We start from the raw sequence: 25,992 nt of genomic DNA, 5'->3' as shown, positions 1-25,992 counted from the left end.
ACCAACAGAAAAACCCCTGCAGCATCCCAACTTTCCTGTAAATGACTGTGCTAATAAAGGACACTGAGAGAATAAAATAAGAGGAAATAGAGCACTCAAGTCAGAAGCATTTCTAAATATTCACTAATATGTTTGAAGAGTTTCCAGACTTTTCACTGGAAACTGGCATCTGCCAGTGACTGTTGGAGCAGGGCAAATCTATTTGCATGTTTCTAGTGCAGAGGCAGTCATGTTCATGGCAGATGTTTGTCACTCACACTTTACATGCCCCAAAAGAGATGTATTGCCCAATTAAACAAAAAAATGCATTTAGGGCAACTCTTGGTCACATCTGGCTAAGAGCAGCTGTGTTGGAACAAAGGTAGACAAAATCCCCTGTTATGTAAGAAGCATCAACCTCCCATGAAACATTAAGAAGGAAAATTTATTAAATTAATGGTGGTTTGGTTTCCTCTCTCTTCTCCTTGGAGAGATATTAATTCTCTTATCAAACAAGAATTGTCTTCAGGTTGGTTTAGGGATAGGACCAAATTATTAAAGGAAAATGAACATTTCAGCTGCCACCAAAGGTGACAAAGGAAAGAAAAACGAAACAAAGGTATGAAGCTAAAACTGAGACAGAGAAAGGAGCCAGGTTAAAAATGAATTTGATCATTACATTTCCTAAAAAATTCAGAAAATAAGTTTTAGTTAGCTGCTACTATTAAATTGAGAATGACAAGCAAGTGGTAGAGTCAAAAGGGCAAATCATAGTCCATAGTTGGATTAAACCAACCCCTCCACCTTTGACAGCCAAAGGTTGAAAAAGAATTCAAAGCTTCTATCCCTACTGCTCTCTGGGGCTTGTACATGAAAAATCCAGGACTGGAGGAAGCATAGGGGTGATTTTTCCATCTCCCAGCTGCCTAGTATCACTGAATTCCTCCTATCCCATTTAGGAGAGGAATGGGATAGTTGTCTTCAGGTAACTCTAGCAGGTCCCCATCTCAAATGCAGAGCAGCTGTGAAACAGGTCATACCTTTGCATATTTAGATTTAGATTGGAAAATTTCTCTAACTAGAGTCTAACAGCAGATGAGGGGGACAAAAGATTGGTCAGGGAGTGCCTCAAGGATTGCTTTAATTGGCAGATGTGTTTGGTTATGAAAATGTACAACTTGCTTTTACCGACACACAGTTGTCTTTTCTCACTGTGAACAGCTACTTTAAAAGAGGATGAATGCAGCAGATGAACTTGTTAGTATTTGTTAATTAAATGCCTGCAGTCACTTCATTTACCATGTTTAAAAGTTTGGAAACACAAAGGCAAAACATAAAACTGATGGACAAGGCTAAGTCAGAGAACTGAAATCATAAAGTACAATTGAAACTAAGACTTCAGCCTTTACTGCTCAAGAGTTGCTTCAGGTTGTGGCCAGAAACAAGAAACCAGAGTGCCCTTTAACAGAGGGATGTTAGTCAGGGATTTCAAAAAGTCCCCACAAAATGCTTCCTTTCTTCCTTAAACTTGCCATCAGCTACTTCCTTCCTCCTACACTCATCTGCAGATCTCATCCCCTCAATACAAAGAAAAGAACAGAAATCTGTGCTTGTATTTTGCCTTTGGCTGGAATAAGAAAAGCTCTTGATAGAAACCCCCTAATTTTTAGTCATTATAATTTGTAATTATTATGGCCACATGCTAATGTATCCCTAAACACCCAAATGAAAGAGAAATTATTTGAAAAAGACTGGAAGGCAGATGCCACCAGCCTAGCAGGTCAATGAAATCAGCTAGTAATTAAAGTTTTCTAAAGAACTCATTCTTTCTGATTTCTTTTCAGCAACTTGAAAAGACAACACAGAGGGGGTCCTTCCTTTAAATGCAATGATATTCGTCAAATCCATTTGTAAATATTAGTTCAGTTAAAACAACACATAATATATAAAATGTAATTAAGTTCTGTATAGATTTCACTTTCATGGAAGACTAAGAACAGCAAGGAAGAAATGATGCTATTCTGTTTCTAGAGCTCATAGGAACCACTAATGATTTCAAAAGCTCACGACTCATCAGCTGCAATTAAAACAATTGCAATGACAGTGACCTCAGCAGAAGACAAAATATAATTGCATAGGCAGCAAACAGTACAGAGAGATGAAGCTGGAATACAGATGCTACTGATTCATGGGATGCCTAAAGGAATAATTCTCCTGCTAGTGTGTTTGTGAGTTCTTCCTAACATGGAGGTACAGCAAGGATGGCTGGCCAGAAAACAGCAACTGCAATGCACTGCACATCTCTGGAGGATTTCACCCCTGCTTTGGAAAAATACATCAGTGTAGACATTACCAGAGGGAAAGTAACACAGCCCAGCAGCACAGACCCTGCCAGCAGGTGAGCCATGTGCTGCACACAGCCAGCCTTATGCTCTGGAACATCTCACATGTGTTTGTTCATGCACTTATTATTTTTAGTAATAATAAGCAAGGACATGCTAGCTTCAACAGAACACCTTCCACTGGAAAAAAACAGCTTTGCACAATTTCCTTAATTGTAGCCCTGATGGGCAGCTACTTTGATTAAGTGGCAAGATGAGCAAAATTTTTAATACTAAAGAACAGTGGAATTAAAAGAGAAAGTTTGTACATCACTATCTGGCCATTATTCTCAGCTAAACCTCCTTTCCCATTTTCTCCCTCAAAATCTTTGCTCTCAATATCATCATCTTGTGCAGGTCCATTGTCCTCTCTTCACTTGCTGACTAATCACAGCACAGACTTTGATACTCCTAAATATTTTTGTTTGCAATACAAGGTTGGACAAATTATCTCCATTTGCATTGTTCTCCTTTCCTTCTTCAGTCTCACATTTGCAGCTTCTTTTCTCCTAGCCCTGAGAGCATCACTGCCTTCCCCATGGGATGTTAGACCACATGGGCATTTTCTCTGTTCCAGCCAGGCCTCCAATGAAAATGACTGCTGTCTTTAATACACAGAAAGAGCAGAAAATCCATACAAAATGGCTACATGCCATGCAGGGTGTTACTTATAAACAAAAAAAAAAACAAAACAAGAAAAAAAAAATCACCCAGTTAAATAGCTTTGTGCCCAAAAGAGCTTGAAAAAATGCCTTCTAGAAGCCACTGTCCCTTGTATCTGGCTGCTAAGCTGCCAGCATAATCATCCCCTCAGCCATTTAAAATGAGCCAGGTTTGCAAAACCCGACTGTTTCAGCAAACTTGACTTATCCAGCCACAGGGAGTCAGCTGGCAGAGCTGGTCCTCCTTTGGGATGAATCTTGGGCAGCTCACAGCTCAGAGAGCTCCTGTGATCCAAACCCCCTCTCCCTGATCCTCTCCTTTGTCCTTCAGCAGTAAGACTCAAGCCCAGCTGAGCCTGCCTGTTTGCAGGTAAACCTGACTTGATTAAAGCAATCTCTTCATTCCTTGTCTCCCCTCATAGTGCCAGAGTGCACTGGCTTGTACTGGAAGTGAAATTGAAAGCATTTAAAGCATAAAATATGAGAGACTCTCTAATGTCCATTTTTTTTTGTTTGTTTTATTCTCCTTCTTTGTTAAATTTGATACTTCTCTTTCTAGCTTGACCCGAATAATCTTTACTGGTGGTAACCCAGGAAAGGAAAAAAAGCCCTAAGCCCCTAAACTTGTTTTAAAGATTCTAGACTGGAAGTTAGGAAATAAATAAAATCCAATAGGCATGCATTATGGACATCTGATGAGACAAACAATTTTCTGAGCACAGAACTAGACAATAAATCACAAGTAATACAAAGGCTTCACCAAAAGAAATTCTGGGAAAGAAACAATGTATTTCTCCCTGTTGATTTTTCTTGTGGTTTGGACCTTTGTTTGAAATCTGGTTGCTACCTCATGGAAGTTGCTTCCCCAGCACCTTTCTAAATAATCTAATAGCTGGATGTCTGAAGGGGTATTTTGAAAAGATGCTTTTAAATTCCTTACTTTCCAAAAGTTTTAAAATCTCAAGCTAGACCAGAGAAACTAAAAGCTTTCCTGGCACTCATAAAGAATATTTTTCAACCAGACCAAACTTTCTGTAAGCAGAAAGAGAGCTGATAAGTCAAACACCCATGAGATCCACAATGGTCTTTGTTCTCCTAGTCTGTTTTATACAGCAGATGTACAGATACTGGAGGGATGAGTGGCAAAAAAAAACCCTAAAAGAGATATTCCCCACAGTTCCTCGATGCCTCAAGGCAACTATGAAAAGCCACAACTAACATCTACTTCCATAAATACATTTTTGTTTACAGATAAGCCCTGCAGTCTATCAGCAGGAGGACAATCCCATTTTCAAGCTCGTGTTCTATTCATCAGCAACAAAGGAAAAAGAAAAAAAAAAAGTCTTACAGTAAGGTTTGTCTTTACAAACCTAGGTTTCCATTTGGGAGACACATTCCAGTTCCTAACCAGAACTGGAGATCAGGTGGAAGCTGAGAAGGGAACTGAGGGAATGAAAAAGGGCACTGAACAAGAAGAGGAAGGAAATAATGGTGTCCATCCCCTTCCAGATGTTGTGCCAGGATTTGGCACTCTCAGGTTTAAAATTCTCCCTGCTTGGTGCTTAATGACACATTTTTGATATCCAGCATACAAAAACTTTGTAAAAAAAAAAAAAAAGTTTTGTTGGAATATAATGGTTACAAGGGAGAACTAAGAAAGCTGGTGGCACACACACAGGAAGGCCATGAATTCCTTACCATGCTTTGAGAAAGAAAGAAACAAAAATACTAAAGCAGAAAGACTCAGCTTCTTTGAAGCTGGCCATTTTGTTAGCTTTTGCCTGTATTTCCTAGTCAGGAATGACAACAGAAACTTTAGATAGTATTTGTGTACTTACTTGCAGGAAAAGCCTCCATAGTAATTTGTATAATGAAAGAGATGTCCCCTTTAGATCCAGTTAGATGAATTTATCCTGTAAATGAGTGGACATTCTAAATGCACAATAAAAACAGAAAGGCTGATTATGGTGGGAGTATTTTAATCCATGAAGGAAAAAAATTGAACAAGGTTCCTAACTAATCTCCAGATACCACCAAGACACAGCCAGGCTCTCCTTAGTCAAGTCCAGCAAGACAACAGCTCCTCCTAGACCCTAATTAATCCCATTTGATGGCTGGCACTGAATAGGCCAGGTGAGCTGTCTCTGAGGGGAATTTGGGCAGATGAGCACATTTCTATCCCTTGGTGAGGTGATTCCTGCCCCAGCCCCCAGCTGAACTTCAGACCCCTCATTCTCACTATGGCTATCATCCTCTGCAACACTGTCATGTATTTTTGCTAGAGATGCCTCCTCCCTTCCCTCCTCCTTCTCCTCTTTTCAAGGGAAGCTGCTGTGGCGTCCTAGAGTTCAAACGACCTGCAGTGCCTTGGACACATCTTTCAAAAACCAACATTTACAATTCATCAGTTTGCTCTGCCCTAGCAGCACACTCAATTTGAACCAAAGCTGCCTTGTTCAAAACATCTATCAGCTCAGCACTGTATAGAAGGAAAAAAAGAAACAAAAAACCTTCTTGCTAAAACAGCAGGTAGAAAGTAGGTAAAGGATGAGAGCAGTGAGCATAGCACTGACATATTAAAACTCACAAAAGAGCAGACCTAAATGGCCCTGCTGTAGAGGCAATGTTGGTACAGGCTTTTTTTGGTTTTCCCAAGGCAGAGACATTAAATATGACAAGGAATATTGGCTTTTCTATTTGACTTCAGAACAGCAAGAAACATATCCTGAATGTGAGCCAACTGCCTGGCACAATTGAACAGCTGGCTAAATTCTTTAGCCCTACAAAGCTTTTATATTAAAAATTCTACTTAAATTCTGCCAGGAGAGCCTGCCCAGGCCCAGATAACCACGGGGAACATGTCATTCCCTTTGAGAGCAGGGTGTGTCTGCACCCCTGGTTTAGAAGATAGAGGACCCAATCTATAGTTAATGATGATGTAAGATTTTTTCTTCTTTTTCTTCTGTAGCATCTCTACATGATCACCCAGTGTTACAAAGGTTATGCATTCTGTCCTTTGTGTCATTAACTTGGCCCTTCAAACCCTCTCTCAGTGACTATTGTGAGTTTTATAGCACATTCCATAGTTGAAAACCTCACAAATATGGCCTCATTTAGCTGCATGGCTCCCATTTCAGGGTAAATCGTCACTATTATCCTCATTTTAGAACCCAGGGACATAAAATTCACAGAAATAGTGAGACAGGCCATAGAGCAAGTCAATGTCAGAGGCAAGAGCACCAGACTGGTATTGTGCCCCGGTCCCCATGCTCACATGGGCAGATGTGACACAGCACACGTGTGCTCTGCACAGGAGCCCTGCTCTGGAGTCACTGGGGGGACATGAAATATATGTGTATTTACTTTACTTCTCCCACTGAACTCAGCAGCACTGCAAATTCAGGCAGAAAAGTACATTTTGAGAAATGGTCACATGTGGCATTATCACTGACTCAGAGCACCAAAGTTACTGCATCAATTTATTTCGCTTTTGGCAAGTGAGATAAAGGTTTTCATTCTCCTAAACAGCCTCCTCAACACCCCCACTGCCTCCCAACACCCCTGTAGTTAATTCATCCGAAGATCCTGGCTACTATCAGAGCTAAAAACTCCATTTGGAAACCTACAGCATTCTCAGCACACTTCAAATCCCACCCACTCAACCGTAGCCTTGGCTGTGGACACAGCCCTGCACTCACATCACACACACACATTCCCTGTCAGCATTTCCAACCAAAAAAGGACCCATGGTGCAACAAGAAATAAAAGTACCCTCTGAGGACTTTTCAGATTTTCTGTTTGCTTACATAACCACAGTTATTGTTTCTATAGCTTTTCCCAGAAATATTTAATGTAATGTTAAATAATTATGGGGAAATCCTATTAGTACAAATTCATGATGTTATGACTAACTAGAAATGTTTATCAAAGCAGTTGCCTTAAGAAACAGAAAGAAAAACAATCTGTTACAACTACAGCATTTAAAAATGTTTGCTGTCTTAGTATTTTATTATAAAAGCCAGATAAAGTAATTAATGCAATATCTTTTTAATTAAGCATTTTCTTTGGAGTGATTTTTCAACAGAGGTTTATTTATTATACTAAGAAAAGCTGCAAATATTTAATAGAAAATGCTTGTCTTAGCTGATGAAACATTTTCAGTCCATTGTTTCATATTTGGACAATTCATGAAAATAATTAATGCAGATGTGCTTGCAGAACTCAGCACATGAAATGTAAATGAAAAGTGGGTTTAAGAATAGATGGAAAATATTCTCAAGTATGGATGAAATGACCTAATGAAAGCCAGAAAATGAGCCATTAAGCCCCTAGTCTCTCCCACTGTATCTTTTTAGATTGTGAAAATGCACAAAACTTCCCTGATGGGCAGTAAAACCTTTCTAGGATCTTTATTGCTCTGGCTGACCTGATGAATTCTGACTGAAATTCCCCTCTCAGTGTATCCTTTGCCTTTTTTCCCATCCCAAGACAGCTGACTCCTCATGCTCCATACATCACACCTGGATACCCTGCCCAGGCTCCAGGTTGCCAAGTCAGATGTGCAATTACTGTGTGCCATGATAAACAGCCCAGAGGGCCTGGCCTCAAGGTGCTGAAAGCCAAGGGATAAGGTAAGCAAAACAAAATACAATCTGAGCTCAGGTTCAGTCCCCAGGCTGAGGTTTGCTGGAATGTTTATTCAAGCAGCTGGAGTAGCAAACATGTGCATTAAAGGCAGCATTTGCCATTTATTGCAGCTGTCATTTCACACTAGCACAGTCCTGAGCACACAACACTGTACAAGCCTTTCAAGCCAGAGCTGGCCTCACATCCCAGTTTCCATGTATGATGTAAGAGGGGTGCACTGCCTCAAACACCTGACACATTGCTAAAAAGGGCTGGCCCAGACCAAGAAATGCATTCAGTGGAAATTGCTTCTTTGCTTTCCCAGCTTGATCCCTGCTCTGTTTTCCCCATCTGTTTGTCTGCTACAGATGTGGCAGCCTTTGAGCCATCTTTTTCAACCTGCTCCATTTTTCATGCTTTTGAGAAAAAGACATAGTGATAAAAGGTTTTCCTTTTCCCTTCTGCCAGGCTTTAAGAGGATCTCTACCCAAGGGTTAAACAGCTATGGGAGTGAGTCTGACTTCTGCAGTGAACATTAACCAGGAGCTGGAGTGTTACTCTCATTTCCCATTCATGAGTTCAGGTAACTGATGGAAGAATACCAGCTTCCCTTCCTACAAAGCAGATAAAAGCCACATGGGCCATTGCCACAGGCATAGTCTCAGACACTCCTTCTCCACAGACTTTGCCTGGCACAGCTGCCAGCTGAGCATTGCTTGGACAGCCAGCTGAGCACAGGGGCAGCTCAGCTGAAGGGGAAAGGAGGTGGAAGTGCAGAAGATTTGGAAAGAAGCAAAGAAAGCAAATAAAGGGGAGAAGAGTCTCCCTTCCCCTCTATGCCTCACAGCACACCTTGCCCACACACTGTCAGGAACATCTTCTGGTCCCAGCATTACCACTGGGGCTGGAGGGACCCTCACTCCCCTGCAGAGGGTTCTGGAGTGGAGTTCACTTTGGAAATGTGCTTTACCTTATCATCTCCCAACAGACACCTCTTTCAGAAAAATTAGGTGTTTCTTTAACACCCACAAGTGAGCTGTCTTACTTTCCACATGATTACACATACTTTCCACTCCAAATCCGAATTAGTAATAAATAAATAAATAAGAAACAACCCAGAACTGACAAACCTCTTCATTTCTCATACTTCCCCATTTATTTTTCTGCTGGCATTTTGCACTATTGCTTTTAAATGGTTTGTCCATGGTGTGTTTTCAAATGCTACAAGCAAGAGTGGGTTTGAAAAACAAGGAAGTTGTACAGTTGGAAAGCTGAAGTGCAATTGGCATACCAATAAATGCCTTGATAGTAACTTCAATACAACTGCACTGATGTGTCTTGTTTGCAGAGCTTCTCTCTTTCACACTCATTTTTTGCAAAACCTTGGGCCCTGCACAGAGGATGAACCAGGAGTGGCCCCCAGTGTTACAAAAGTGGTGGTTAAAAGGGCAAAGATTGGGAAAAGCAATCGCTGATCTTGGAGATACCTTGACTGGTATTCTGGACTATGACTCTGCCTAATCCTCTTAAAACAGGGTAAATATCACCTGACAAATGAGTGTTAAATACTTGCTCCCAAGGGATTATCCCTACTGACTCCTTTCCTTTTTTGTTGGGTCAGAGAAATGGCATCAGGAAGAAAAAATCAAAAGTTGTCTCATCACTCCATGATGAACGTAGTGGGGAAGAGTTATGTGTGCATTTCTGAAAGTCGTGGTTTTATTGCACAGGCCCAGAAATCTCTGTGAAATATCTTAATTGCACAGACATTTGAGCCTGTGCCTCTGCCAGCTCATATCCCTGTTTTGCTGCTCGTGGCCAAGACAGGAGAGGAGCTGTTCCTGCCATCCACAGTTCATCCTGGGGGTAAGATTCCCCACTGTGTGCTTCGGGCAGCTCCAGGCAGCACAGGAACTGCAGCCACTTTTCTGCACATCTTCTGAAGCACAGCCCATACCAGATGTCCACACTGTCCCAGCAGCTTGTTCCCTGTCACACAGCTCAGCCTCTCAGAAAAATCACATCTGCTCTGGGTCAAGCAACATTAAGGCTACCAGGGGATGCTCTAGCATGATGTCCCCTCTCCACAGCCAGGTAAATATGAAAAAGGAATAAATCATCTCTTTTTATTTCTTCATAATTCTGCCTGGTGGCAGTGACAATACATGAACTCTGACCAGGCACTCTCAGAGAGAAAACGAGAGAGAAAGCAATGGCATTCTTTTTCCACTTGGAAGGAGAGAACCAAGTCTAAAAGTTTGGACACAGATGCCCATCCCTTGCTGTAATCCAAGACACAAATCCTTGGTTACATATTCCTGTTGTCCAAACATTATCAGGTCATTAAATGGAGCAGGCACGGGGAGATGGAACATTCCCCAGGACGATTTTTGGGATAGAGGAGGGTTGCAAGGAGTTGAAAATTTGGCACTGGTGATTTTGAGTAGTGTTATTTTCTTAAATGAAGAAAATTAATTAAGAGGACATATTCTATTAAAGGAAGAAAAGAAAAAAAAGAAAAAAGTCACTGAAAAGTATTATATTCTGGGGAAGACAAAAATAATAGGTTTTTGCTATGTGTGAGGTTGAGGTAAAGAAGGATTTAAACTGACCTGCAAATTTCCTGTTGTGTGACTGTATTTTTTAATTCTGAATTTTAATGCTCCAACTTTTCTTTATAAAGTAGCATTTCAGGAAAAAATATCTTCAAGAAAGACCTTGAAACCATCGGCAATTTGATCAAGCCCACCAGGATGAAGCCTAGGGCTTGACTCTTGAGCCCTGGTGGAACCAGCTGAAGTGTTTAAAGCTGTTCCCACACCCTGCTGACCTCCCTGCTCCTTGGCTGACCTGCTGCACACCTGGAGAAAAGCAGAGAGGTGAATGTGTGCAAACATCTCAGCCATTCCCACTCCCAGGCTCTTTTAGCAGTGTGATCTCCCCTCTCTGGCCTGATTAGCCTGGAAAGTCAAAGGCAGCATGCTTGCAGTTGTGCAGGGCTGCTGCAGCCAGGGCTGAGGTGCTGTGTGCTCCTCCCTGCTGACCTGCACAGCCTCTCACCACAGGCAGGGACAGCACAGGGCTTGGAGCAGGCTGAGCTGCTCCTGCTCCTAGCTGAACCACTTGGGCATGACAGGTTATAACACCGAGAGACAGGACTCAGCTTTCATCTGGAGGAGGAGTGGGAAATTTTGCAGAATGAAATCTCCTTTTGCCTTTTGCAGATTTGCTGAGCTTGGCAATCATTTATCTTTCTGAAGTGCACTGACCACTAATTGTTATTTGCTGGGAAGAGAGAGAATCCTCTCATCATCCAGGGTATGGCTGGAGTCTCTGAGCTCCTTCGCTCCAAACCCTGCCCTTGCAGTGGTTTATTGCACTGACAGGACAAAGGAAGTACATTTGGAGGCCCAGTGGATAAACCCTCAGTGCCCACTAAAAATGGCAAATCCCACCCTGAGCCAGTACCCAGTCCCTCTCTCCCTGCTGGAGCAGGTGCTGCTGAGGCTTTCATGAGGCAGAAGGCAAATGAGAGCATCTCTGCAGCCTGTGGGGGCTCAGCTGGGAGAGCACAGCAGGAGGGATGTTCTGTGGGCAGAAAGGCAGTCTGATCCCAGGACATCAGCCAGGGAAAGCTTAGGTGCTGCCCTGGGTAGTTTTACTGGCTTTTCTAGAAGGAAAGTTATGTAACCTGTACAGCTGTCTCAAAGATCAGAAATGCTGCTTAAATGACTTAATGATTGCTTGGCTAAGGGCTAAAACTCCAAGCTTTTCTCAGAAGCATTGGCTCCTGCCTGGATGCAGCACTGAAGAACACACCTTGATATTGGGCAGCTGCTGGCCAGACCCAGTAAACAGAGCTCTTCTTTCCACAGTTTATCTGCACAGAAAGTGTTTCCTCTCTTTTAAATCCACAGGTGTCTTTCAATTCCATGGGGTTTAATACCTCTGTTAGCATCAAATCAATCTTTTTCTTTACAATAGACTTTTCAACAGTAACTCTATCTTCCTTAAGTTAAGGCTCAGAAAAATTGACAGATCAAGAGATACTGTGCTGGGTGAATGCTGAAACCAAAAGAAAAGAAGGGCAGAAAATCTGTACCTGTATCCAGAACTAATTATATCTGGGGGAATAATGGATTTTTTTTTTTTTTTTTTTTTTAATTTTACTTGGTGGATGAACATAAATTTAAAAAAACGTTTGATCAAATGTGAATCACTTTACTTATTTTAACTGTTGGGAGTTTTAATTAAGAAAGACAGAAGCCTCTCACTGTACTATGATTTTGGTGGTTTTCAATTTTCTGAAATGTTTTGAGGATTTTTCTTATTAGACCATCTTTTAAGTGAAATTGTAATGCCTTATTGTAATTGGGAAACAATAAGTTCTGTGCAAAGATGTGGAAATGAGAAGTTCCTGCATATCTGGAATACAATGCAACTTTGGAAATAGCAAAGTAAATTTTTAAAATGTTTTTTCTTTTCCCTGCTCAAGCAGTCACACAGCAGTTTTCCTTGGGTGAGCTGTAATACTAGGTTAGTTTCTCTCACTTTGCAGAGCTTTGAGCATGCCTTAAAGTAGTTCAGGGCCCACATTCTAACCTTGTCACAATCCTGACAAATCCTACTCTGTCCAAAATCAGTGGCTTTGATCCCCTTCAGAATGAGCTGCTCATTCTGTGCTTTTTCAGCCCCTTTACCTGTAATCCCCATCCTGTGCAGGAGACACGATGAAAACCTAACCTTTTCTTTTCCAAGTTTTTATTTTCTTGCTGGTTTCCCACTTTTATGTTCCTTCTGCTCTGAAGGATCATTTCCAGAAGTTTTCTGGCTCCCTGATGATGACCAGGATTTGCACATCTCCCAGTTTCTGACCCTGTTTTGCTCTGTTCTGGTGTAACTCACATTTCCATTATTTTATTCCATCTGTGGCCTTGCCCCCACCTTTCACAGCTCACACTTCCAATCTCATGCATGCTCTACTGCACCTCTACTCTTCATTCCCCCAAATGATAACAATACTTTTAAACTTACAAAGGGGAGAACAGCATGTATTATTCTGTAGACAAACAAGGCAGGGTTTCCACATGGAGCAAATCCAAGTGCAGGACTTGTAACATCTATCACCAGATTCTCATCAACCAGTGTTTCTGTCTAGAAAGTATTATCCAAATATAATTTGAAGAGGAGCTGGCAAAAAAAAATTCCCCAGAATTAAAATCCTCAGGGAAGCTGCATCTCCAGTGAAGTTCTGGCCCCTTTTCAGGGAGCTAAGAGGGTTTCCCACATCACTGGATTCATATGGAAGGGAACAATCTCCTGGACTGGTTAGGGGATTATCACATTCTTTTGTTTTTCCACGATGAACTATCAGTGGTTTTCACTATGTAAACTATTTTATCTGTAATCTATTGTATTAATCAAGTCCCGGGTAAGTCAAAGCTCTAAGTCAGCCTAACAATCTGATTTCCTAGAACATCTGTACATCATCATCCTCCTTTATACAAGATGAGAATTCCATGCCTTGTTTTGCCATTTCAGAGTTTTAGTTTTCTGCAACACAGCCATTTATCAGGCACATAAGTATTCTCTGCTCCCTGCTCTTCCTTTTCAGGGCTCCAAGGGAACAGCACTTAGTTCCCTTCTTTTTCCTCTTTAAAAAAAAAATATTATTCCTTTTTCCTGGAGGAGTGTTAAGGGGTCTGAAATCCTCCAAAAAAAAAAGGAAAAAATAGAAAGAAAGAGACTTTTTCTGGATTTTTCTTCACAGCTTTTAGTGATCACAAAACTGTCTGATTTTATCAAAAGGAGCACAGCCTGAGAATGCTGGGGTTAAGACCCAGAAGTCCCTGTGGAGATCTGCTTATCAAAAGGTACAAATATTAGCCTGAAACCAAAAGAGGAGAGAGAAAAGGGAAAGAATATCATGACTTGAGAAAATCAAATTGTGACACTCCATCAAGAGACCACAGGTGTTTGAACCTCTTCCTCCAGGCTGTTATTTAAACAAAGCCCCAAACCCAAGAAGCTCCTAATTCAGGGACCTAATTGGCTTTATTCAAGAAGACATGAAGAAAAGAAAGCAAAAAAAGCAGGGAACAGATTTTTTTTTGTATTGCTGATCTGTTGAAAAGAAAGTGAATCTTCAAGAAAGGGCCAGAAGGACAGAAAGCTCTGGTAAAACTGCAGTCTGAAGTTTATTACATTATTTCTGAAACACTCTGAATTCACTGGAACTCACTGAAAGGGATGGCTGTGGCTGCTGAGTTTGAAATTAAAGATACATCTCTAATTATTGATAAATAATAATGAGTGATTAATGAGTACCTATGTGCACATCACAACATTGTTCTGCTTTGTGCACAGCTTGTCTTCTGGGGTGAACCAGACTGCCTTCCTCCAGATTCCCAAGAAAGATGAGGAATGATGCAGCCATGTTACTAGTGGTGGAATAAAACCTAAATTATCTCCAGGAAGTTTCCCAACAAGTAGATGGTATCCCAAAGCTGTTACTGGAGTAATTGTAGTTTTAGCTATTAGGAATCTTAATTCTCATGGAAAACTCAGATCAAATAAATCTTGACTGTATCTTTCATGTATCACTGAAACATGCTGAGATGGTCTTTCATGCTCAAGTGCTATTTTTCAGGATGATTTTATTCACTTCATAGCATTTGGTGTGAAACTTCATGCTCCAGAGAATTTTTCCAAAGAGCATTATTGTCACTTTGGGTTGACAACCTTGAAGCTTTCCTTTAAAAGGAGAAGGAAAGCATTCCATGTAATGATAAAGGAAATAAAGCACTTCTGTTTGAGGCTAAGTGCAAATCAGAGACTATGAGGTTTATTAAAAAACATGCTGTTGATTTCCTGCAAACTTCTAGGAGGAACAACGTCCCATCAGCTTGCTTTAAGTTTACTACTCAGCCTTTCTCCTAAATTAAACTGCAGCTCTAATTGAACACACTTCTGCTTAGAACACCAGCTGTAAGCAGCATTCAGGTACACAGGTGTTCATACAGGTCAGTGCAACTCTACACAAGAATTCCAGTTCTTTCTCCAGGTTTTAACAAGTTTCAGATCCACCCAAGCCTGAATCCTCACTGAAATTTTGCTCAGCCATTGTTAGTCATTTCCTCACACTGTTGACCTGAATATTGACCTAAACTGATTTACACAAGATTGTCTTTATCCTTGGACAAATTTGCATGTTTTGAAATCTGCAACAGACCCTGACAAGGCAGTATGGTTTTGGCCCAGCACTAGTAGAATAAGAAATAAAAATTTCAAACACATGGTCTTCAGTAATTCACATGGCAGGAATACTTTTATCCATCCAATTTGACTTATTGAAAGCAAACTGAAGTCAAGTTTACAATGGCTGTGTTTAGTCAGCTGTCCCATAGGCACTGCTGGTGAGGTGACTGTGAGATTAACAGAGTTTTAATAACATTTAAAAGTCTCCTAGGATCTCTTAGGCTGAGCAATCCCAGCAGTGGTGTTGGTTGCAGTGGGAAAATGCAGTGGGGTAGGTGCTCACTGGCATGAGCAGTGTTGATATTGTTGATATCATCTGGCCCTTGGTTATCTGGGCAATTACACTGGAGAGCTCTTCAACACAGAACCTCCATTTTTCCATAATCTCTCTTTGGGCATTATTAACCTTTATATTTTTTTACAATAATTAGTTTTCAGCGTCTCATTTCAAGCAGCATATTCATAAATACAATAATACTGAAAAATTCAGCTGCCAAAGAAGTGGACATTCTCTTCATCTGCATGGCCTTCAGCCTGCACCATTTGTCACTTTAGAACACTGCAAATCTGAAATACATCTGTACTGGAAGCAAACATGATGCACACACCCAAATCAGCGAGGATGCACAGCACAGACAGTTTGTCATCCCTTGTCAAGGGAAGCACGACCTGCTGATAGCTCCCACACTCATTAATACTGCTCTCAGGGCTGCTGCATCACCTGGCAGGACAGACTGTGCCACAGCTACATTTCTTCAGAGCCAGGCTGAGATACAGAAGGACAAGCAGCAGCTGACGTCATGCATAGTCCAAAGCTGCCCCTGAAAGGAACAAGTCAGTATTTGTAATAGTCAGGTTCTACTGACAAAAGGGACATTGCTCCAATTCAGGAGCAAAATTTTTTTAGAGCTTTCAATTCCTGGATTTGCAGCTTGGGAGAGGTGGGGTGGGTGAGTATTTGTTCAAAGAAGATTTGGGCATTTTTCCTGTTTCTGGAGAGGCTGGGAAAGTGGGTTTGAAGAGGAACAGCAAACTGAAGGGAAAAAGCAGCAATGCAAGCCTGCATGACAAGGATTTTCCCTGAACCACCTTCCCAAAAGCACAAAGGATGGCAGCAGATTTTCTGCTAGCTGTGATGTATGTGAGAGCAACATGAAGGACAAAGGGGTTTTTAAGTCTATGGTCAAATATACAGTGATCATCTGTCACTGAACAGCAATACAGCCTGATGGTGATTAGGACATCAATGAAGTAATTACCTCCACACCTAAAGGTGACTGGGTAGTGTGGTAAACATTAATACCAAAGGAGGAGAAACAGAGATCCATTCATGCTAATACAAAAGGAGGAGAAACAGAGATCCTTTCATGTCTGTGCCAGATAATTGCAGTGCATAAAGCTATCTCTGTATCATTTGGATGCTCTTGGAGGTGCATCAGCACTCCCAGTTTTTCATGCCTGGATTTATCGATAGATACTAATCACTAAGCACAAGACACATACTTCAGTTTAGTACTCTCAAATGAGGCCTTAAAAGCAACTCATTTCTTTTTCTTACCATATGATTAGAAGATTTTTCTTTGGGGTGATAGCAATATGTAATTGCTGCACTTAAGTGAAACCAAAGCACAGTTTTTAAAGTCAGTGTAGTGTACACATCTGACAAAAGTGAAAAGAATGCTACCTCAAGCCAAGCTGTTTAATTTTCCTTTCTCCTAGCTCACTTTGCTACAAGATTCTTCACCAACACCAGGTTGTCCTTAAGCAGTACATAAAGAGAAACAACCTTAAAATATTGTCAAGAGTATTTGCCGGCTCAAAATCTACTCACTCATCTCCACTTCCACAGTGAAGATAACAAAGCAGGCTAATTATACTTAATTCCTCTACCTAAGGCATAATACTCAGGCTAAGCAGACTGGTGATAATTTAACAGGCTGTAATAAAATCAGAGTATCTATCCATATGCATCTGCTATAGGGGCCCCTACATTAATGAAGACTCAGCACTTTATATTCTTACCACAAAAAAGTCCAAATATATGTGTGTTCTAAAAGTCCACTATGTAAAGAGGAACATTTTATGTTCATAAAATCAGAAAAGAGAAGAGGAGAATTGATGAATGCCATAGCTCATTTAAAGTATTATCTTTGTGAGTTTTCATGTATTGATTTTGGCAGAGATGGAATCAAACCTTGCTGTCACTTATAATGGTAAGGAATTGTTTAGGTAATGCCTGATTAGGTTTTAGTGTGCAAAACAAAATTACCTGGGTATTTTGATGGTTATATCCTACCATAGCACAGACACAATAAAAGAATGAATGAGTAAAATAGCAATAAAACAAGTTTTATCAGGTCATCATTTTGTCACTGATTCAGTGGTTTTTACAAAAACATCAAAACCAAGATCTCAGCACTTACCCTGCAACTGCATTCAGTAGCTGTTGGCTTTCATGGTCACAGAGATGACAACAGCTTGAGCAAGTCTGGTCTTAGTGACACTAAGAGACACAAAACATCTGTTTTGACCTTTTTTACAATTTTTATCAAAGAAATTAAACTGTACTTATGTGAAATGCACTGAAATCACATTTCAGTGATGTTCAGAAATCACTCCTGTCATTTACTTCTTGGGTTTACTTCACTTTGGATGAGACTGCATGAAGTACTGCTTCAGACTTTGCTTAAGAGAAATGCTGAGGTTTCTGTTACCCTCAGTTCAGATTTCCCAAGCAGTTTCAAAAACCACAACTCTGAGAGACCTCTTTAAACAGAACACAAATTTTGTGAGAAAACACAAGTTAGAGAAATGCATGTCATTATGTCTGATCATTGGAGATGAGCTCTGTCTCTGCCCTGGAGGGACAGGGATGGGTTAGCAGTTCCCACTGAGGTCTTCTCCCAGTGCCCACTGGTATCCATAACCTGTCTTCATGGACAAACAGCCTGGAAAATTCAAAAAGCATACATTTAAAGAGGCACAAACTGAAAATGGTGGCCAAGCATTGGATTTTAAGTTCTCAGCTCTTCACATCTGTGGCACTGGCTTTAGCTTCAGTCCATGAGAGAGACAGGGAGTATTTTGGAAGCACCTGTGCTTTCCAAACAGATCCCAAACACAGATGTCTGAGTCTCAGAGTGAGCTCAGTCACAACTTTAGCTCCAGGCCACAACTGTGCTAACAGCTCTGTACTAATGAAGGGAAACTTTCCCAAAGATTAGCACTGCACTTCATCCTCTTTAATAAAATATGTTCTGGAATTATTCATCTGGCACATCACAAAATATCTGGTTTCCTTTAATTATTTTTTAAAATCCAATAGCTGACAATGAGTCCAAGATTTGCAACTTCTCTCTCATTTCTGTAATCACCCAAACTGTGACTGAACAAATCTGCACTGGAAGAGGAAACCATGTAAGGAAAACTAAGCAAATCCAAAAGAAATACCACCTCTGAGGCAAGAACAAAGGGAAGAGAAGAGATAAATGAGGGAATGGACTAGTTTGTACAGCTGCTTTAACTTAAGGAGCCAGACCCAGACACTCTGCACTGTTCCAGTACCATTTTTTGTGGATTCCTTTGTTGTCACACTTGGGGGTGCAGATACACACAGGCAAACAGCAAGTGTTCCCTTTGAACCCAGAAACAGTCACTCCAGGAAAAGCACAGTTCCAGCGTGCTGAAATGCCTTTAACAGACAGCTTTCTTGTTCAGTATTGGTCTCATACTATACCTCCTGGAAATAGAAATCAGGGAAAGCAACAACAAAACCAAGCTTTTGGAGATGTCTCTTTAGGTTTTATCTGTCTCATAACTTTGGAACAAGATTTTCTTTAGCAGTCACCAGAGGACAATGCAAGGAACTGTTCTTCTTCCACTTGCTTTTTCCCTTTACACCTGGCAGTAGAGCAGGAGCTGTGACTAAAGCAGACTTTTCCTGGCTGGCAGTCACAGCAGCCAGCAGGGCGAGTGGGCAGAGGGAGCTGGGCAAGCCCAGGGGCTGTGCTGTGCAGGAGTGGGGCTGCACAGCTCCAGCAGGCACACTCAGCCTTTATCTGCACGCCCAGGAGATGCTCCCAGCCCTCCCTGGCTGCTCCCTCCCGGCTCACAGTGGCTCCTCATCACTCGGGCCATTTCCTCACCACCGTGCCTCTCTGCAGTTAGAGCCAGCAGGCTTTTACCAGCAGCACAATTTAACAAGCCTGCTTGCCATTCCCATGCTTGGTGCTACACTGACATCTTGTGGCCCTTAACCCTGTGAGGCTGTAAACAAGGCCGGCAGATTTCCAGATGTTGCAGCAAGGATGCAGGAACATCAAGCTTGGGAAAGCAGCACTGATTTACCTCTCAGCTCCTATCTGTTTGAATTCGTGCTCCAATCTTCATGGGTCCCTTTTGGTAACAAACTTTTATGTTAAATATCTCCAGTTAAACAATAATCAAGTCAAAAGTAGTACCAAACAGTTTGTAAAGCTAAATCAGAATTGCAGCAGGTGAGCCCTTTGTGCAGATGGAAGCAACTTCTCAGTCTGAGGAGAAAACAGAGTCTACATACATATACCCATTGCTTTCATATTCTGTTAGTAGTCCTTGGTTTTATAAAGTAGAGGTTTTAAATTTCTGTAACTAAATACACATTGCTTCAGCTGTTATTCAAGAAAATTTCCAGGAACAAAACCATATGGGTGATATGGTACTATTTATCCACCATATTTAATGATCAACAGTAAGAATAAAAGAAACCTATTTGGAAAAAATGCCAGTAGTTGTACCCACATATTAAAGCTACCTGAAATTAAATCATATGCCTGTTAAGAGACAGGGCTGTCATACTGTCATAATATACCCAAATGGAGACTTTCCCTTTCCTTGCCTTTGTGGAGTGGAGAACTGAAACCAGACACTATGGAGCTGGGCATAACTCCTTAACCCGAAATAGGCTTTTATATAGCTACAAATAAAATATGAAAGGGCCTGGAGCTGAAAGGCAGTATGGATGATACAGCAAGTAAAAGGAATTTTTGTATTGGAAAACATGAGAGACCATACTTCAATCCATATTCACTCCTCTAAGCACTCATCCACCTCAGCTAAACCAGGATCTCTGATGCTGCTGGGTAGGTCAATGCAGAAATATATTCTTCTGTAACATAACTGAAGGTTCTCCTTGGATGCACTGAGCTTTGGAGGCATTGATCTTTCCCACCAGTAATTACTGTGTTATCTAACTAGCTAGATTAAAAGCTGCAAGCTGAAGTGTTTCAGAGAAGCATCCAGAACTAAGGTCCTATGCCTTATTTATAAGCAAAGTCCTGCAGCTAAAACAAATGGCATACAATATCCCAGCTGAAATAAATGGGATACTGAATTTAGGGTAAGGGAGAGAATCTTTACATGTATAGTCAAATAGCTAAATTCAACTCAATCAATTTAATTTCATATTCCTAATACTATGCCAGGTAAAGTTCTTTTTTTTCCTCTAGTAAATTATCAGTGTATAACATCACACAATTAGACCAATGCAGAAGTCACATGAAGAGTCATAACTGCTAAAAGGGCTTCTCTATACAGAAGATAAAGGAAGATCTCACTGAGAAACCCAGCCTAAGGGATTCAACTTATTTTCTTAGAAAAATACTAAAAGAAACCAAAATGTTTTGTACATTCATCATGGGGTCTGGTGTGATCACTGGCAAAAAGGGGAATTGCAAGGGGACATCTTCCCCTCCTGCAGGAGGGTCCAGTAGGAGGGATGTGGGAGGGTCAGAGCCCTGCATGGGAGACTCCTGAGAGTGGGGCAGGGGAAGGAGGTAAAGAGAGAGAGGTCTGACTGGACTGGTGGGCTCCAGCTCAGAGCAAGACCAGGACAGTGACAAAATATTAGACTGGGATAGATTATATTAGACTAGATTAGATTAGATTAGATTAGATCAGATTAGATTATTGAGTCTAGTCCACTTCCTATTGTAGACCACCTATGAGATAAACTGCCCATAAAACAGCCACATTCATCCCCAAAAGCCATGTTCTGTCTCTACCATGCCAGACTTCCATCCTTTTTGGATCAGAACATGCTTCTCTGTACAGCCTGTGTTTATTCCTAGGCACCATACCTGCTCTTGGCTTTTGTGCCAGCACACTCCTTTCACCCACACTGGGATATTGCAATGACAAAAGCAGTGGGAGCCTGCTGGGTGTGTTTGGGTTTGAGTCAAATATCCAAATTTCTGCATTAAACAGAAAACATGCTCTACTAATGCTGTCTCCTGGATTGAAAGCCCTTTAAGCAATCAGAAATATGGGTAGTGATAAGTTGCCACACATCATATTAAAAGAAAAAATGTAAAGGGTTTTCCACACAAAGTTATTCATTGTTGTGTTTTAGTTTTGTAGCTAAAATGGCAGCAGCTTCATTTGATTTTGTTTTTAAAACAACTAAGTTGAAGATTAATTGTAACTAAAAAGGTATTTTCTGGGAGAAAACTTTCATTGGCAGACATATGAAATCAGAATTCTATCTAGTATAGCATTTTTACTTATCATGTCTATGACAGCCAGAAATAAGGGAAAGAAAATAAAATGTCAGTAGATTTGAGAATTTTCAGGGGTGGAATTGGAGCCTCTTCAACACTTCCAGAACTGTAAAGATGACTTATTTTCCTTCACTTGCTCTGTGAGGTCAGCAGACATTTGTGGAGCTAAAATACAAATGAATTTACTGAGCAACTGAGCATGGGATAAAGTTGGCAACTAGAACAAGACTTCAGATACACCAAAAAATTCACTGTCATACTGTCACACTCTGCTCCTTTTATACCACCCAGCAAACTCTGGCAAACTACTCTGTTGGACATAATCTTAACACAGGAGTTTCCAGCAGGTTTGTGGCAGCTGGAGCTGCCCTCTCCAGTGACACTCAGCCACAGTGTGCACTGGCAGGATGTAAACCCACTCCTTATCCCAGGCTGGACACCCTTGAAATCTGCCATCAGCAGACATGAATTAGAACAAGAGCTCTCTTCTTGTTACATAGGAGTTCTAAAGAAAACAGAGAATTTGAGAAGCAAATCTCACTCTGTTGCAGACATCCACTTCTCTTCTGCACTCCAGAAAAAAACCAGACCAGTAAAACTGGCAGTGTGCATAAAAAATGGCCTCAGTACTACACTAATTAAACAGGCTGTAGCAGGTGACCAAAGCACTGGCAGCAGGAGTTACAGAAAGAAAAGAATAATTTGGCTTGATCTTCAAGTCTGACTTTATCTGCAGTGGGGATTTAAGAGCAATTCAGCTCTTTAAAAAGCTGCTGGACTGACACATTTGAGGTGCTGTTACCAGACCCCCATCAAGTCAACACAGCATAATCAGAGGCAAAGGCCAGTCCAGTTCCTCCCTCCTGCCCTGCCCCTGTGCCTGGCTGAGGGTGGGTGAGCAGTGCAGAAAGCAGCTCTGCTTCCCACACAGCCAGCCCTTGGCCTCCCTCTGGCACACCCAGGTGATGGGACTGTGCCTGGAAATGTGAATTCTTGTCCCTGGGCCCAGACACTTGCAAAGGGAAAACATCACCCCTGCATGTGAAAGGAAGCTGTAAAAAGAAAGACACACAAAATAATGGCTATAAGAGGGGCTATAGCCATTAGAACAGCACAGAGGAACACAAGCACTGCACTAGGAGGGACACACTCCCAGCATGGGCCACAGCCAGAAGTAGAGAAAGTGAAGTCAGATTCTGGGACTTCAGTGCCTTTCAGCCCTGTGACTGTCAGAAAAAGGCAGACTAGAAGAAGAGCCACAGCATGAGGATATTTCGAGTCACAGAGATGTCAGCACTATCTGAAGTGCTACTTCTTGCAAACCTATCCTCAGTGGCCTGTTATGAATAATGGACAGAAACATCACCAAATCAACTCATCTGTCACGTACTTTTAAATGAATCTCTCTATTCTTTTGGAGGGAATTAAAAATACTTTGATGAGCACTGTGCCTGCTCAAAACCAGTTCAACACAGGGAGAAACAAATTACTGCAAATAGCTCTTGTGACTGAAGTAGGATGCTTTGGAGAAGCCATCTGCACAGCTTCACCCCTCAAAACAAAGCCTGAGCATTTCCTAGGGAAAAAGAGATATAGCTGTGACTCTTTCACCCTACTCAGTGTGATGTTTTGTGGCACAGTTCCTGGATTAGGCATGTGAACATTAATGCTATGTCTTAATAATACAGCTGATGCCTAAAATACCTTTTTTTTCAGTGATCTACTTTAAAAACATTTTCTTTTGAAATTTTCCTTATCAACTTTTCTCCTTCAGAGATTTTCTTATATTTACATTACTTCTTTAGCTTAATGGAAGCAAAACTTCCTTGAACACTTTTTGATAATGTGTCCATATAATTCTTACTGCATATCATTTAGTGATGTCAAAATGTATCCTTACAGAACATGAACAATTTTCCAGTCTTACCTTATTTATATTTATAGCAAAACAGTTGTTTTAAATATAAGAAATCTCAACTCTGAGATAAAGTCTCAGAGTGAAAGGGAATATCAGTCTTTTTACTGATTTGATCAGGATATTGGAAAGCTGATACTGGTGGCTAGTGCATTTCCAACTTTCAAAAAGTTCAAGTGAGATTGAGGCTGGTACAGTGGCCTCCCTGCAGCTGTAAGATGATGTAATGAAGATGAATGCAGCCCTCCCAGCCAGTGCCACAGCATGCCCTGTGCTCTGGGAATTCCCTGGTTGAATGGAGTTGAGCAGGTTGAAAGGAGCTGAGGAGAACACAGCTATGTTCCTTCAGAGAAAAACTTGTAGGCATTTTATTTGACATGGAGACAGCCTTGGGAGGCTTCTTCTGAAAGGCTCTGCTCCAGCTCTGCTAGGAGCAGCCCACCCAGTGTGTCACAGACACACTGCACACCAGCATCCTGCTGAGCAGCACAGAGGAACCTCTCAGCCCCTGAGCAGGATGGGCACACCATTTCTCTTTCTTTCATGTGTCTATAACACTTGCTGGAACAAGGCTAGCTCCATGCCTTTTGGCTGCTGCTCTTTCATTCTGTTGAAGTCAAAATGGGCACATGCAGGATGCACTCATTGTCACAAAGCCATAAAACATACTTCTATCTTCTTTTAATGCAGATTAATTTCATTCTCCTATTAATATTCCTACTATTTTGATTGGATATTGTATTGATTCTAATTGTTCTCCAGCTCCCAAAAAGATCCAGAGACTAACTGAGCTGGAAGAGAAAATAATTCTCTTTCTGGATCTGCCTCTGGGCAGGGTGCACAAGTGAGTCAGGCTCTACCTCTGTGCCTGCTGTCTCTGCCATGGGTATTCAACTACTGCCCCTCTAGCTGGAGCTTCTGGCACTCCTGAATAAACCAGGGCCAGCCAAAATAGGACAACACAACTTTTCACTCAGTCCATCACTCATCTGGATCCTGGTTGAGTTAGTATTTAATGTTTAATTAAAAATAACTGGATAAAACTGGGTAGAGGATACATATCATCACAGAGGTAGCAAAGGATTTATTAGATCAAGCAATATTCCTTTCTGGCACAGTCATTTTTTAATCAGAAAATAAGCTAGGAGATACCCTGAGCACCCTACATGGCTTGCTCATGTTTGGGTTTTTTTGGTGAGGATATTCTTTAACCTATAGTACGGATACTTGATTTTGGTTTGTTGAAAAAGGGTGATCACTACCCTGGTCCACAGACTCTCATATTTCAAAGATCAGATTTAGCATGAATATCCTTATCATTACAATTAGACAAAACCACCAAGCACTTTATTTATGGAGGAAATTCTAACCAAAGTAGAAAACTTAACAATTTTTTAAATCAATGCACACTTTTTTTTTTATTTTATTCTTTAAAAGTTTCCCACTTTTTTTGTTTTTCACACAGTCAGCTCAAGAAACCTCCTAATGATCACTCTAGGCATGGTCTCAGGCACAGTGACAAGGAGCTCAGGGGTTCAGGTGGCTGCTGTACAAACACCTCAATCTGTGCTGATGACCAGAAGCTCCCTGGGAGTCAGCAGGGGGAAAGAGAAGCTTCAGAGCAGAATTGGCTTTCACAAAAATACTTCAGGAGGGAGGGCACAGGCCCTGGAAGAGCTCATCTCTTTCTGGTGGCTCCCAAGTGAGTCTGTGTTTGGTCACCCAAATCCAGCCCCTGTGGTCTGATCCAAACATGGACTGCAGGAAGGAAGAGAACCTGGGGAGAGCCAGAGGGTTCTTAAGAGTAAAAGACTGCTCCTAGTTCCAAATGACTGCAGTGGGTGAGAAAATAACACCTATCCTCAGAAGAAAACTTTTCTATTGCCTGAATCTCACGTAGTACTTTTCCCTGGTTTTCAACCCAACGTAAGTATAGATTTTCTAAGCTAAAATTAATTTCCCTGGCACTAGCTATTCAGTGACTTACTCTAGAGTATTTTAGGATTAATCACCACTGTTTTCACATGATGTCAATATTCTGCAGTGGAATATGTATGAGGGCAGCTTGACTCTTCTAGAAGTAGCTGCTTTGACCCAGAAAGTCTTCACCATAAAATGGAATTATTTTAAAAAGCAGAAGGGACAAAGAAACCTTCTTGTAAAAGTTGCATAAAGTAATTTAAAAAACAATATAGATTTTAACTTAGACCTGTTCCTAAAAGATACATAAAGAAAATCAACCCAAAACAATTAATTTAATCTTTTCCTTCTCAAGTTATTAATTTAATGACAGTTATGCCACAAAAAATAAATGGTTCAAATCAGAACTGTACCTCAGCTGACCAATTGAACATGCAGTGAACTTGGTCTCTAGACTTCTGCCCTTTATTCTTGCACCTTTGAGCCCATAAACCAACAAGAAGCAAATTTAGGGCTGTGGCTTTCTACCCCTTGAGCACAAGACCTGCACTTTGTTTTCTAGAACCTATAAAGCCTGGGGCACATCATGTTATGCTGTCTTAGGAAAACAAAATCAAAAAACCAATCAAAAAACCAATCAAAAAACAAACAAGACCACCAATAACTTGCTTTTGAGTGACCAGGTTGTGAGCCAGGAAAAATATTAAGAATGTGCA

This window comes from Oenanthe melanoleuca, chromosome 6 (genome assembly GCF_029582105.1).
Source record: "Oenanthe melanoleuca isolate GR-GAL-2019-014 chromosome 6, OMel1.0, whole genome shotgun sequence".
NCBI classification, from domain to species: Eukaryota; Metazoa; Chordata; class Aves; order Passeriformes; family Muscicapidae; genus Oenanthe; species Oenanthe melanoleuca.
This window is presented reverse-complemented; position numbering follows the sequence as displayed.